The following is a 14,068-nucleotide window of genomic DNA, read 5'->3' on the forward strand; positions in this document are numbered from 1 at the left end:
CCTGATATATTAAACATATAAATAGCCATTGGTTTACTAAAATTACTATATAATCTTAGATTACAATCAAATGCAAAATATTATTGTAAAATATTTTAATGTATTTTTTTTACTTGTTATCTTGGTGATGCAGGCCGCAGGGAGGGTGTTGAGAATGGGGCAGCCCCCAATTTTGATCTAAATATATAGACATGGAAATAAATAAATAAATAAATAAGATTTGGTGTATGCCATCTCTTAGTCTATATATGCCTAATCAGGGAAATACTGTTTCTAGCATATAATGCATGAATTCTAGTTTGTGAAAGCCGTTCTGCAAATTTGCTAGGGTTTAAGATGCCACTGGACACTTCTTAAGAAGCATTTTTTTTTTTTTTTTTAAGAAGGGAGAGACTTCTGCTTATGACATCCCCTTGCTGGCCTACATGATCGCTGCAAGAAATAGATGTTCTTTTAGCTGTTTTTTTAATGTCTGCGTCCATCCATGTGTGCGCGTGCTTCTGTTTTCCACTGGTACAATTCTAAAGATGTGCTGGAAGAAGTTACCTACTCAGCAGTTTGTAGCTCACCAGCATTACTCTAAGCTTTTTTCTGTCCCCCCCTCCCCAATCAATCTGGACACAAAGCTGCCCATGGTTGCAGAAATTCAGTGGGCCTTGCAGAACCTATATTCTTTCCCTTTTGTGAGCGCCAAAAATCTACATTTTAAGACAGGACAATATCCCTTCCAGTTTCCACTTTGCAACTCGCTTGTTGAACTCTGTGAAGGTTACCTTGCAGTGAAAAACATGCAAAATAACTTGCAGCCACTTCATGCATAAATATTACATTTCCATGCTGAAAAAAAGAGAGATTTCTGTTTGTCCAAAGGACCTAGGAACCCGGGCCCTCTCCAACTTGATGACCACGCTTTGCTGCACTGCTCTGGTTATTTTTTAGACAGTTTGCAAGATTCCTTCATTTTTCAGGCGTGTGCTGTTTCCTGATTATGCATCCATGCGGGGAGATGAATATTTATCATCTTCTGTCAAGGAACACACTTTCCAGAATGTGTAAAGCATGCTTGAGTGTGCTTAACAAATGCAGGTTGAAAAGGCAGAAGATGCTGCCTGAAGTACCTCTTGCAAACATTCACCCACCTTCTGTGTCAGGGGCAGCAATGGCAGTCAAATCCCATGCAAAAAGTCTTTCTAACAAAGCTGCAGAGTTGCAAATGGGGCCTATGCATTCCAACTCTTAGCGCTGTATCACACTGGTTTCCTCAGAGGAACAGATAGGGCAGATAGAAAGTCATGGAAGGAAGGAATTCTGTTTGGGAGGTGGCCACTGAGGAGCAACCCTGCTCATTAAGTTTGGATCTGTTCACCAACACATGTTGGTCATTGGAATCGGGGATAGCTTTGCCCCGGGTGACTTTGTGTTTCCTGTTTTTAGAAGCCAGCTACTCTTGCATGGTGTTGAAAACAAAAAGCTTTGCACATCTATGAATTATGGTGGCCCCCACGAAATGGAACGGCCCAGGGTTTCCCAAAGGGCATCCTTGACTTTGAGGTTCATATCCTTTCTCCTGTGGAGTAAGGATGCACTTATCTTAAGAGCTTGCTCAATACAGCTATTCTCCATAGACACTGTGTTCATAAATCTGTGACTGCTGCATGAGACAGTGCAAGTATCTGCTGTTCCTCCAGCGCTTGGCACGTTGACAGATCAGGGAGTACCTAGACATGATTTGCCTACGTGAACCGCTTCTGGGTGTTCTCTTGGAGTGAGCAATTTGTGCTTAAGAAAAGCAGGAAGACCCTGGTTTACACGGTGTCCTCTTCTCCTATTATCTTATGTTGTTATTGTCCCTGGTTTTTGGTTTTTTTTTCTTTTTTCTTTTCAAGAAGGTTGAGGGAGAAGATGACCCGTCCCAATTCTTCAACTCCTTAGCAATTATGGTCGAGAAAATGTGGGCTTCTCAAGGGAAAGAAGAAAGCCTTCCACGCTTTCTGAGCCGGTGGGGTTAACCATTAAAAGCTAATAACACCAGGAAAGAAGACACCAAGCATTGTACCAGACCAGAATTATGCGTGGATTAGCTGCATCCTTGGTGAGGTTTTGCATGATGGTGGCAAAGGAGTATAGTAATTCTGTGATAATAAAGCGAGGAATTTTCCATGGGATTTCTGATTTGGAACAGCTCAGCCTTCCAGGAAATGTATTTAATTACAGTTCCCCATGCTGGCTGGGGAGTTCTAGGAGTTGAAGTCCACACATCTTAAAGCTGCCAAGGTTGAGAAATACTGGGTTAAAGTGTTGGACTTGGATGAGAATGGCAATGGCTTGGGTTCAAATCTTCCCTCAGCCACAGAATCTCCCTAGGTGATTTGAGGTCAGGTTGCATGGTATGTCTCAGCCCAGCCTGGCTACCAGGATGGTTGTGGGGAAAAGGCTGTGCTGCCTTGAGCTCCCGGGTTAAAGGCAGGATATAAACCTAACAAACAAATAAATAATACAGTTGTTGGCCCAATGTCCAGGTCTGTAAGAGAAGGGGGGGGGGAAAAGAGAAGATAATCCAATGGGTACCTTATTTGTTTGTTGCCCATCAGGGGAGTCTGCAGAGTGTGGTCAAAAAAGTCAAGATGGTGGCCACACCACTGCAATCCACATTCCTCCCATTTTGTTGGGTGTGCATTGCCGTGACCACCATCTTGGCACTTCTTAATAGATTGCCCTTGAAAGGGGGAAAAAACCCAATCCATTTTATATTAAGGACCTTGAGAAAAGTGGTTAGAAGCCTCCAAGCTTTAGGAATTTGAAATCTTTTTCCCAGTGCTACCTCTCCGGTCTGAAATTTTATTGTGAACTGCATTTCTGCATTGTTAGACATGTTTTATGCAACTAGTTTGGTTCGATAATAACCTTTCCTAATACCCAAATTAAGCTGGAAAAATATCCTGGTTTACAGAAGTGGTGCCTTCATTTAACAATGTTGGTTTGAGTTGTTCCTAGTCCTCTGTGAGGACAGATCTTGCTCCTGACAAGTTCTGTTCCTGCATGGCATCTCTCCGCATTTAATCCAGATAGGATTTTTGTTCGAAGACATCAAGAAGGCAGTATGAAGTGGGAGCCTGGATAACATTCCTACCATGCTGTCTGTTGGGAGACTTTCTAGCTAAGATCCCAGCCCTCACATTTCTGAAACTCAAGATGTGACATCGAATGGGAGACATGTTAATTTGATGCCAAGGATAACAAGTCCAAAATAGTTTCCAATTTAGTGCATTCCAAATCTACGTTATCAAAGCTGTCAGGGCAATGGTGAAGTTTTTCACATTGGAGGTGAACTGTTCTGGAATTAGAACATTGCACCGGAAGTGTGTGAAACCTGTAAGATGACTATATGTGTTATGGTGGTGATGTGTGACTTAAAGGTGTTAATAAGGCATCTCTGTAATATGAGAGAGGGATATAAGTTATTGCATTCTTCTGCCTGGGACTGCAGATGGACCCTGGATCAGGTTTTGGAAGAGGACTGTTGTATGAGTTCTGCATCGTTAGCGAGAACTAATCAGTCCCTTATAGTCTTGTCTCCTTGCAAGAGGTGGCTGACCTTTGCTTAATCCTAGATTAAGTTCTTAAGTGAGAAGGGCCCTGTTGTGCATTTCACTTAAGATGTTGATACTTGTGTTGTGGCAGGTTATCTCATTCTCTCCTTGCTTTACTTGGCACCCTGGAAGCCCAGTTTCTTTCCCTCTCGTTCTGTGACCACCACATGAAGCCAGGAATCAGGGTTTTGAATACTGCCCTGAGATCTGTAAGGGTGGTTAAAAAAAAAAAAGAAGCTTTGTTAAATAATGAGGAAGATCACCTTCGGGATCCATGACAAACAGTGCTCTTTCATAGAGATTCCTGCTGAAGAAGAATGAGCTAGTGCGGTGTTGCTCAACCTTGGCAGCTTGAAGTCATGTTGGACTTCAACTCTCAGAATTCCCTAGTCAGCCATGCTGGTTGGGGAATTCTGGGAGTTGAAGTCCACACGTCTTCAAGTTGCCAAGGTTGAGAAACACTGAGCTAATGTGTGCCTTAGCTTAAGTCAGGCTTGGCATCTCTCCCAGTTCTAAGATCTCTTGGCAGGGATTCCTTTCAGATAGAGATTTGGGCCGGTCTTGGTATCTGAAATCCTTTAGCCAGGAGGTGCTGGATTGGGAGCTCTGAGTCCTCAACTGATTTTTGCTATAGGAAGTGTCTACTGGTTGTCTTTATTCTGGGCCCTAATTCTAAGAAAAGCCATTGTATGCACCTGTAGATTGATAGGCTCCTTTAAATAGTCTCCTCGATGGCACTAATTCAGGCTCAATCCTTAATGATTGCATAGATTAATGTTCTCATCTTGATTTGTCCCCATCTATAATCTGTAGGTCTTCCAAGGACATTCCTGAGATGGCCTTATCTTCCCCCTCTTCTCTTTTCTAGGCATAAGCATTTTCTTCTACTCTTTTGCACATTTTTAAATCTACTGGGCTTTACAGTTGTATTCTCTAAGAACTCAATTTGTTGGTGAGCTTCTGCCTTTCATCCTGTTTAGCACCTCTATATTTGCTCTTTCCTAGAGTTCATATATTCTCTTGGCTCAGAGTTTTATGCATGAAGTTTCATGAACGGATGGAGTCACCAACCCTGCCTGGGTGTGAGAGAATTCCAAATAACCATTTGGGACACATGACCCAAATGAATAGGAAGACTTGGTGGAGACAGTTGTCTTTCCTTAGGAAATTCTAATGGTTTTCATCAGCTGATAGGGTTGGTGGTGATGGTGGCATAAGCCTTAAGGAGTGAATCCTGATTTCTGGCAACCATCAACTTAATTTCAAAATACCTCTGCAAGCAATAAGTTCAGAGTCTAATAAAAGACGTTCCCTTTCCTTGTCAGTCTGTGTTGGAGAAACAGGAGACAGAAAGTCAACGGGAACAATAGAGGGAAATAAGGGGGTGTCAGACAGAGCAAGAATTGGCAGCATTGCTTATTTTTGGGTCTGGCCTCACCCTCAACTTGCTTTAGTCCCACCTACCTTTGGCTTACAGCCCACAATTGATTATCTCTGAGGGAATGAGGCCCTCAACACAAAAATATAAGGGTGACCACCTCTGTTCTAGACCCTCTAAAATAGAAGATACTCATGGAAGAAATCATACTGTGTAACCAAGCAATGGCAACCAGGTAATGGTACCCTAAGGCATTTTGTAACTCTATGCAAAGGGTTTAATACCACCCTGGGCATTTTGGTTGTGGGAAATATTTTTGGGTAGAATTCTAAGTACTTGTTAGTCCAAATTTTCCTTTTTCTTCCCTATCACCTTGCTTATGGAATCTTAAAAAATGACCTCACCTGGGGGAGTTTGTCAAGAATTTCTTCTCTGCATCAGTTTGGCTGGTGGCCTTATTTGGGCTCAGAAGAAAGGTTTCCTTCACAACTCTGGAGGATGTCTGATCGATCCCCCAGTGCTACTGATTTTGTTTCATTTGTAGATTCCCTTTCTTCAAGATAGTATTTCTGAACCTTGGCAACTCTAAGATGTGTGGACTTAAAGTTGCCAAGGTTCAGAAACACTGCTTCAGGAGCTCAGGGTGTTTCACTTCCACATAGGAGATCCTCTGTTGAGAGCACATCTCCCTTAGACTGATCTTGAAGATCCTGCCAATAAAGTGATATGATGCACCCATCCTTGAAGCATCTGTAATATTTATTTAGTTACTAGAATACATCTTGTCTTTCCTCGCAGAGGTCAGCGGGGTGTATATAGTACCTCCACTGTTATTCCTGCAATAACAACCCTTTGAGATAGGGTGAATTGAGAGAACAGCTGGCTCAGGGTCACCAGTAAGCTTCTTTGACTAATGATGGACTCGAACCTGGTTTTCCCTGATCTTAGTCCAACTCATTAACCATTGCAGCACCCAATTTCTCAGTGAAAACACATACGGGTTTAATTTCAAGGGAACAAGATAAAGCCCTGGCCCAGTGCCTTTCCCAATATCACGATGATAAACTTTTGGGAAGAGAGAGCAAAGAGGATAAACCTGCAAGAAGTTACGTGTTTCCAGTAGTTGAGATTTTATGGGGTACACTTCTCTGGATTCGGTAGAACTTTCAGACTGAGTTTTAGAATCTGTTAGAAAACACCTCTTAGTTGATCCACGACATGAACTTCTATTGCAGGAGGATCTTTACAGTTCTTTGTATCAGATCAACTTGCAGACTTCCCTTGTCAGCCTTGGGCTTTAATTACCCAGACAGGTGATTCATTTCCCATCACTGAGAGGTACAATATTAATAAGGGTTGCTGTACTTGGGTTACAGCAAAGGCATCGCAGCTTTCAGCAAACGGTGAGAAAACAGCCTGTTGTCAGGTGTCCGTGCGCTCTGTTGCTGGCAGACGGTTGCCTTACCCCCAGTTCTGGAATTCCTTTGCAGGCAATAATAATTCCTAGCTGTCTGTGTGTTGATGTCCAAAAGTGTTAACTGCTTGTGAGTTATACAGTAATAAACTCCAGAAAACGCCTGGAGGCTTCTTCTCTCCTCGTTTCTCCAACTGTTTATTTTTTTTCCCCTTGGGGAAAAAGAGGGTCCTGCTGGCCATTGTGTAGAATATTCACATTGTGAATCTTCTTCACGCTGTGAAGAGTAATTGTATTTGGCAACTGTAAAGGGAAAGAAATAAGCCAAGTTATTTTCACCGTTGCTCGAAAAGAAATATCAACAAGAGTAGTTATTATTTTTCTAATTCGCAGTAGGTCCAATCCTTGCTGTGCATAACATGTTTATACTAAACAAATGTCACACTTTATTCTTTTTCTTCAAAATTAATTAATATGTTTATACTTTACCAATAAGTCATGCATGTCCAATATGTTGGGAATAGTTTTGTTTTGTTTTTTTAAAATCTTGCATCTCCAGGATTTGAATGATCTGGACTGGCTGGAAATTTTGGAAGTTGTGACTCTAACCCATCTAAAGGAGCCTGATTTGGCAAAGTTTATTCAATGGAAGTAGGATCCCTTGAATTGAGCTGTTAGGTGGAATATTCTGTGAGGTTCAGAATGTCCTTTGATTATAGCATCTTCAATCTGAAATTGATGAATTTCTGAACCGCAGAGTTTTAATTGTTTCCAAATGATTAGTTAGAGTGGGCAAGCTATGGTTGCATGTAACCACCAGATCTTCCTTTTGAGGGTGGGTGGGGGTGTGTGTCTTGTTGCTCCTGGAGCCCCAGCAGCTGAATTTAGATGGCATGACATCTTAACCTTTTGAAATTGCATTTAATGCAAAGAGAACATCCTGACTCACCCCACAAAAGTCAGGAGAAGTGGAACATCATAGTGTTATTTATATGGGTTGCAACTGCACCCCACAAATGACATTACCTCCCCACTGCAGTCTTCAGCCTCCCTATCCCTATATTAGATGCAGCCCCTGGTCAATGGGAGATCAGCCCCCCATGGTCCTGAGGGTGCATGAGCTGAAAATTAGTCCCCGGAGAAGTTGCAGGTAGAGAGGAAGCACCCAGTTAGTGTTGGACATTCTGCACCCCATAGTTGGACCTAAGACTCAAAAAAGCTTCTGCTGCTTTAAGGAATGCGATTCTTAATGCAGCACCATCTTTGTTTATCTCAGGGTTGAAAAAGGCCTGAAAAGAGGAAGGGGTTACCAAAAAGGGAGCCACTGCTCAGAAGACTCACCTTTGCGATGAACAAAAGTCCCATCTCGGTCCAAATTGTTTCACTGGGTAACTGGCATTCCTGGTACTTGACCACATTTCCATGCCATGGATGACTGTATGCCCTTCAATCGCGTTTTCCCTAAGTCACCTTTTTCCTAGGCTAAAGAATGCCAGCCTTTGCTCGTAAGGAAACCGTTAAGCCCCTGATCTTTGGGCAGCTCTCTTGGGTGACCAAATATTCCAGACCTTTTCCATTGCAAGGTGAAGGTTTTTCAACGAAAGGTTGAGAGGTGCTGGTTGGCACAAAGGCAACTGATCTCCGGGGGATGGCATTGTAAATGAAACTATAAATGAATAGCCGTGGGGGAATAGGGAATGCCAAGTGGGGGGCTGTTTAAAAAAGAAAAGGCACACCTCACGGGTTGGCACGAGTCGTGGGACTATGCCTGAACGGCTGGTGGAAGCTGGAAGCGGATTTCTGAAATGGGCGTGGTGAGAAATCTGTCCCTGTCCCGCCAGCCCTGGCCTTTACCTCTTGAAGCTCGGTTGCAACTGAGAGAAGTCAGGGGCCCTGCCAAGCCCCATCCGTGCATGACGCCCTGAGAACTCCGCAACGTGTGCATGATGTAAACAGGCAGCTCCCGGGCTCTGCCCGTTGTGTGCGTGTGTGAGCGTGCCTGCTTCCCTGCCTGTGTGCACACATGTATGTGTGAGAGCATCTGTGTAAGGGAGAGACCGAAAGAGAAGGAAGGAAGACCTCTGCAGAGTCGAACCCAAATCTTGGTGGGGAGGAGTGGCGATGGCTGAGAGCAGGCAATTCTGCCATCCTGCGGAGAGCAGGGAGCCCCTTCGGATGTAAGCCCCCTCTTCCTCGGGAAGAAGGGCTTGACGATGGTGCAGGATGGGCATGGCCCTTTCACCCCCCCGCTGGTCCACCCTCCCCGGCCTCCATCCCCACCACCCAACCGCATGAATGAATGAACCGCCAGGCTTGGCTGCAGAATCCTGGTCCCAGATGGCTGCAAGGTTAGTGTGACTGTCATCTACTTATCCTCTCTCTCTCTCTCTCTCTCTCTCTCTCTGGGCATTCAAGCTGCCTGTGGCCTGGGGGGCTTTCTGTGCAACGCAAGAGCTGCCCGAGACCGTGAGTGGCATAAATCCGGAGTCCATGTTGGCGACAGCTGCCTCTGCTTCTCTTCTCCAGTGCAAGCGCGGCGTTGGAGGGGGGAGGGAAGCAGGGAAGCAGCCGGTGTGACATGACATCATGTTGCAGAGAGGCATATTCTCTCCTCTCCCCCCCCCACTTTAATCAGGATGGCAGGACTCAGCCCCCGCGTGCCCCCTCCCCCTTGCCCGCCCCAGTACTTTTCCTTTCTCTCTGTCTCTCTTTTGCGGCAACTCCTGTCACCTTTGCTTCCTGCAGAATAGGAAGGCAGATTTTTGAGAGCTGGGCGTGTGAAAAGAGCACCTTCTTTCTCGTTTCCTTTTCCTTGGCTGGAGGGAGGAGGAGAAGCCGAGCGTCCTCAGATTTTGTTTTTTTAATTATTTCTCTTTTGCTGGGGGGAGATTGAGACAAAGGGCAGCTGGGCGCCGTTGGCTGAATTATCAGTGCGTCATGCCGTGATGGTTGGAGCGGTTGGGTGTGTTTGTGTACCCACGCGTTCCTTGGCTATAAAATCCCCTCCTTTGATTCTGTTCTCCCCCCTCCTTTCTGCAAAGATGTAGACAAAAGCAAAAAGCAGCCGTGGGAGCCTGTAATTTCCTTGTGGGTTCCAGGATGTATATGGGTCAAGTGTGGTTGTGATGAAGAAGTGGCCCAAGATGGTTCAAGACAGAAATCGAGGTGCCAAGGGTCTCGTGGTATGGTTATGCCTGCCTGCTTCCCTTCCCCATCCTTCCTTGTGCTCCCATGCGATGGGCTGATTTTGTTATTGTCCTTGTCCTCCTCTTAGAAGCGAGTGCGTGCTCCGAAATACTGCCGCACACACCCCTTTTTTGCCGTTGAAACGGACCTGGTGGAATGATCAACCTTGGCTCAAGGCAAGCGGTTTTTTGTTGGGGGGGGATACATTTTAGCCCTGCGACAGGAAGATAAATGCCAGGGATTTCATTCTCCAGCTCAGGATGACTTTATTGTTTTTTCATTAATAAAAAAGATGCTCAGCTTGAAAATGCAAAGCAAGCCAGCTTCCTGATTGGCTGAGACTGCTGCTCTGCCCACAGTGACAAGTCTAAGCAAATTAACTCATGCCCATCTAGGGACCAGCACTGGGTTGGACGATCAGCCTAAATGGTATTGTGCTCTGTGGGTATGGCAGGAACATGGAGGAAGCCTTGAAGCCTGGAAGGGAGTAGGAAGAAAGAACATAGCAAAGGAAACGAGTGTCAGATAATCCTACCAGCGGGAGTAGAATTGTTCCAGCTTGCTCAGTGCTGAAGCTCAGCGTCTTCTATTATGGAGTCCTTGGGGTTCTCCGAGTCTGGTTGTTTTCGTGCAGATGTTTCATTACCTGTCTAGGTAATATCTTCAGTGCTAGAAGGGAGTGGGGTTTGCTCTCTGTCTTCTGTTATGTCTTCTATTAGTCTAGGGGAGACGATCTCGCAAGGCTGTCAGAAGCTCCCTAGATCTTCCTGCTCTGAGAAGGATAACCCCTTTTCTGCACATGGTCTCTGCCAAGACATGGGAGGATACGTCCTTCAGACTTCCTCAAAGAAAGATGCCAGTCTACTGTCCAGTCCTGCATTATGTGAAAACAGACTGGGCTGTTTTTTTAAGCACTGTCTATACAAGCTATTCCTATTATGTAGCTGTCAGCAGCGACAGTAAGTGACCAAGAATGGAAGGAAGGAAGGAAGGAAGGAAGGAAGGAAGGAAGGAAGGAAGGAAGGAAGGAAGGAAGGAAGGAAGGAAGGAAGGAAGGAAGGAAAGGCAGGCAGGCAGGCAGGCAGGCAGGCAGGCAGGCAGGCAGGCAGGCAGGCACGCACTTTGGTCTACTTGAGAAGGTGAATATTTTAAAAAATCAAATAAAAAACAACAAAACCCTGTTTAGGGAGGTTTCCTCTGCATCACTGCAGCTTCAGAGGGAATTCACACATGCTAGAACTTTGTTCAGTCATTGTGTTCTCTTTTAACACATTTAGTAAAAGCCACTTACTGCGTGTGCAAATACTGATTGCTCCACATTCCATCCGGAATGAAACAGTAAGGCCCATATAAAATGATAAATGTTGTACATCGCCAAATAAAATTAAGATGATCTAGATAAGTTAGGAAAGTGGGCTGAAATTAAACTGCACAGAGATAAAGAAGCAGAAATCAAATGCATTTCTGGGTGGCAGAAGAATTTGTGGAAAATTAAGAGCAACCTTGGAATAATAGCTGATTACAAACTGAATATAAATCAACAGTTTAATGTGGCTGGAAAAAAAATGGTGGTTTTAGACAGCATCAGCTGAAGTAGTTTCTGGACTGCAAGAAGGAATAATCCCACTTTAGATTGTGTAGGACACGTCCCACTTTGGGTCCATCACCCTGTTCTTGGCACCATGCTTACTGGACAAGGATCATCAGGAGACGAAAAGTTAAGTCTCTTCATAAACGAGAAATTAAAGTTGGGAACATGTTTAGAATTAGAAAGGTAGTCTCCAAAGACCTAAAAGATTGTTGCACAGAAGAAGGCCAGAGTCTGTTCTTTCTCATTCCACAGTGCAGGACATGAAAAGAAGGCAGATCCTGGTTGAACCTAAGTTGGACAGTGGAACTGATGACCTAGAGCAGTGTTCCTCAAACTTGGCCACTTTAAGACGTGTGGACTTCAACTCCCAGAATTCCCCAGCCAGCAGTGCTGGCTGGGGAATTCTGGGAGTTGAAGTCCACACGTCTTAAAGTGGCCAAGTTTGAGGAACACTGACCTAGAGAGCTGATGTATTCCCCTTCATTGTGTGTGTTCAAGTGGACATCAGATATCCATTGGACGCTTTAGATTCCTGCATAGAGTGTTGGACAGGATGACCTTAATGACCACTTCCAACTTTGTAATTCTATGATTTAAGGGGGCTTGTGTGTGTGTGTTTTGCATTGGTATATCGATTTCTCTGCATCAGAATTATGTCTTCCCCTTCTTTACCCAAGGGGTTTTAGCCAAGGGGTTTGCGCCACAAACCATATTTTTAAAAGATGCAAAACTGACGTGCAGCAAAGATGTGAAGTGGGTGAAGAGTGAGTTATCTTTCAAAATGCAGCTTTGTGAGTCTGAATATTAAGAATAAGCACCATGTGACTTTCTTTAAAAAAAAACTTTGTGCAAATCCTAGCCTTTACTTCTTAAACAAATAAGCTTGTAGACCTCACAGTTGCAGAAGTTAGTTAAGAAAAGTTTAGGAAGGCTAAGCTCAGAACAATTATTTGACTAATCACTACCTTGAAGTCTTCCAGTACTGGTTTTAAATATTTAAATGTACTGTTCTAGGAGACCATGATGCCAAAAATTGCTAACTTATGGCCAGACATTCACAATTCTGGGAATAGGGAGAGGTGAAAGAGGCAGAAAGAAAGATGCATTCATTACTTCTGGATTAGTTGTCTACACATTAGTGCATCCAGATAGGAAGTTCGCTTTGACACCCTGGAAAAATCATTGCTACGTATGCCTTATCAGAGCCATAAGGCTAGAAGACAATGATATAAAACCTAAAAAGTAAGTTAATATAAATATACATGTATATCCATTGACAAGTATGTATGGATATAAGATATATACCAAGGAATAAGAATAGAATATAAAAGTATAGGGATAAAAGTGCAATAATAATAATAATAATAATAATAATAATAATAATAATAATAGAAGAATAAAATAATATAAAATACCAGTCAGTAAAAAAGTCAGAATCTTCAATTACAAGTAGAACGAATATCACATAGAGCAGTGTTGTCCAAACTTGGCCACTTTAAGATGAGTGGACTTCAACTCCCAGAATTCCCCAGCCAGCCATTCTGGGAGTTGAAGTCCACTCATCTTAAAGTGGCCAGGTTTGGACAACACTGACATAGAGGAACAAAACTGGCCAACCTAGGAGAATATACTCGAGTTCTTATCAGATAAGAGGACTGACAAGCAAAAGTTGTGCTAGTCTAGTCTGAAGGCTGCAGAGAGCGTGGTAAAGTGTTCCCACTACTAGTGGCCCTCTTGCATTCTGTGGATCAAACGGATGCAGCATTTTGTGTGTCCCTCAGCTTCATTTCCACTGCAGTGGGGAGAAGGAGCAGCAGACCCCTTTCATTACTGGTGTTTGCGTGCAGAAATTCAAAACTCCTGGCTCTGAAATTGGTGCACGAGGTGCACATAGAACAAATATGTGCAGGGGAGATACCGTGATCATGAGGGTGGTGTTCCCAGGGTGAGGCTCCTCCATTGCATTTGGGGTGTGCTGACTCCTGTGATTTCCCCAAATGCGGGAGACTCGGCTGCAAAATTTGTGGTAGTGGGGCACTGCATTTGTGCTGAATTGATTTTATTTTTCATGCTGTACACCACCCAAAGTTATATGGCTTGAGTTGGGGCAGCCTAGCTAATAAATAAAATAATAAATAAAGAAATGTCACGAGAAGACAGGTACAGGGACTAGGGAATATCCTTTGCTACTATTATGTTTCTCTCTAGAGCAGTGTTGTCCAAACTTGGCCACTTTAAGATGAGTGGACTTCAACTTCCAGAATTCCCCAGCCAGGCTGGTTGGGGAATTCTGGGAGTTGAAGTCCACTCATCTTAAAGTGGCCAAGTTTGGACAACACTGCTCTAGAGATTGCTGCAAATGGAGTGGGAGATGTTGGTTTGCTCCTAATGCCTATAATCCTAGGATGTAGGTTTGTCTCATGTTCTGGCTAACCAGTGATGCCATAATGTAGTAGAAGAAAGTAAGTGGTCTTCACATCAGAGTATTTGGTGATATTTGAAAGTGGCCGAATAGTAAATAGTTGGTTGTCTTAGATGAGTTCAGATTACTTGCCTGAACCTATGGAATTGTAATATTCACCTTGGAATTAAAACCCAGATAATAGCCAAAGAACATTACTTTGAACCCTTTGAATGTGTAGTCTTATCAGGAAGAATTTATTGGTATAGAATGTTGATATCTTAAAAGTAGCTTAATTGGAAAACCCAATTTACAAGCTTCCTCTCGTAATCAGAATTGATGGGAATATCTCTATTTCCTGCACATGGGCGTGCACACACACGCAAACACAATCTTAAGAGATTACTTTCCCCACTAGGCCTTTAGTTGGAAGTTCTCATCAACTACCTATTGTGTGTCTGCTGTGGTGGTTTATTGCAGTAACTTCTCCAGAGGGCTTAGAGGGGGG

General features: G+C 43.8%; 1 protein-coding gene and 1 non-coding gene across 15 annotated transcripts in view; both read left to right on the forward strand.

The window, feature by feature from the left end:
• GRAMD1B (GRAM domain containing 1B) overlaps positions 1 to 14,068 on the forward strand; it is a 146,483-nt gene that overhangs the window by 88,313 nt on the left and 44,102 nt on the right. The gene's annotated exons all lie outside the window — the stretch shown is intronic.
• LOC112542359 (U1 spliceosomal RNA) lies at positions 13,059 to 13,217 on the forward strand. The gene has a single exon (XR_003086139.1). It is a non-coding gene; the product is annotated as a U1 spliceosomal RNA (small nuclear RNA).

The sequence above is a fragment of the Python bivittatus genome, unplaced genomic scaffold, assembly GCF_059951505.1.
Source record: "Python bivittatus isolate LINGU-HERP-01145 unplaced genomic scaffold, Pbiv_v1 ctg000320_np1212, whole genome shotgun sequence".
In the NCBI taxonomy this organism is placed as follows: Eukaryota; Metazoa; Chordata; class Lepidosauria; order Squamata; family Pythonidae; genus Python; species Python bivittatus.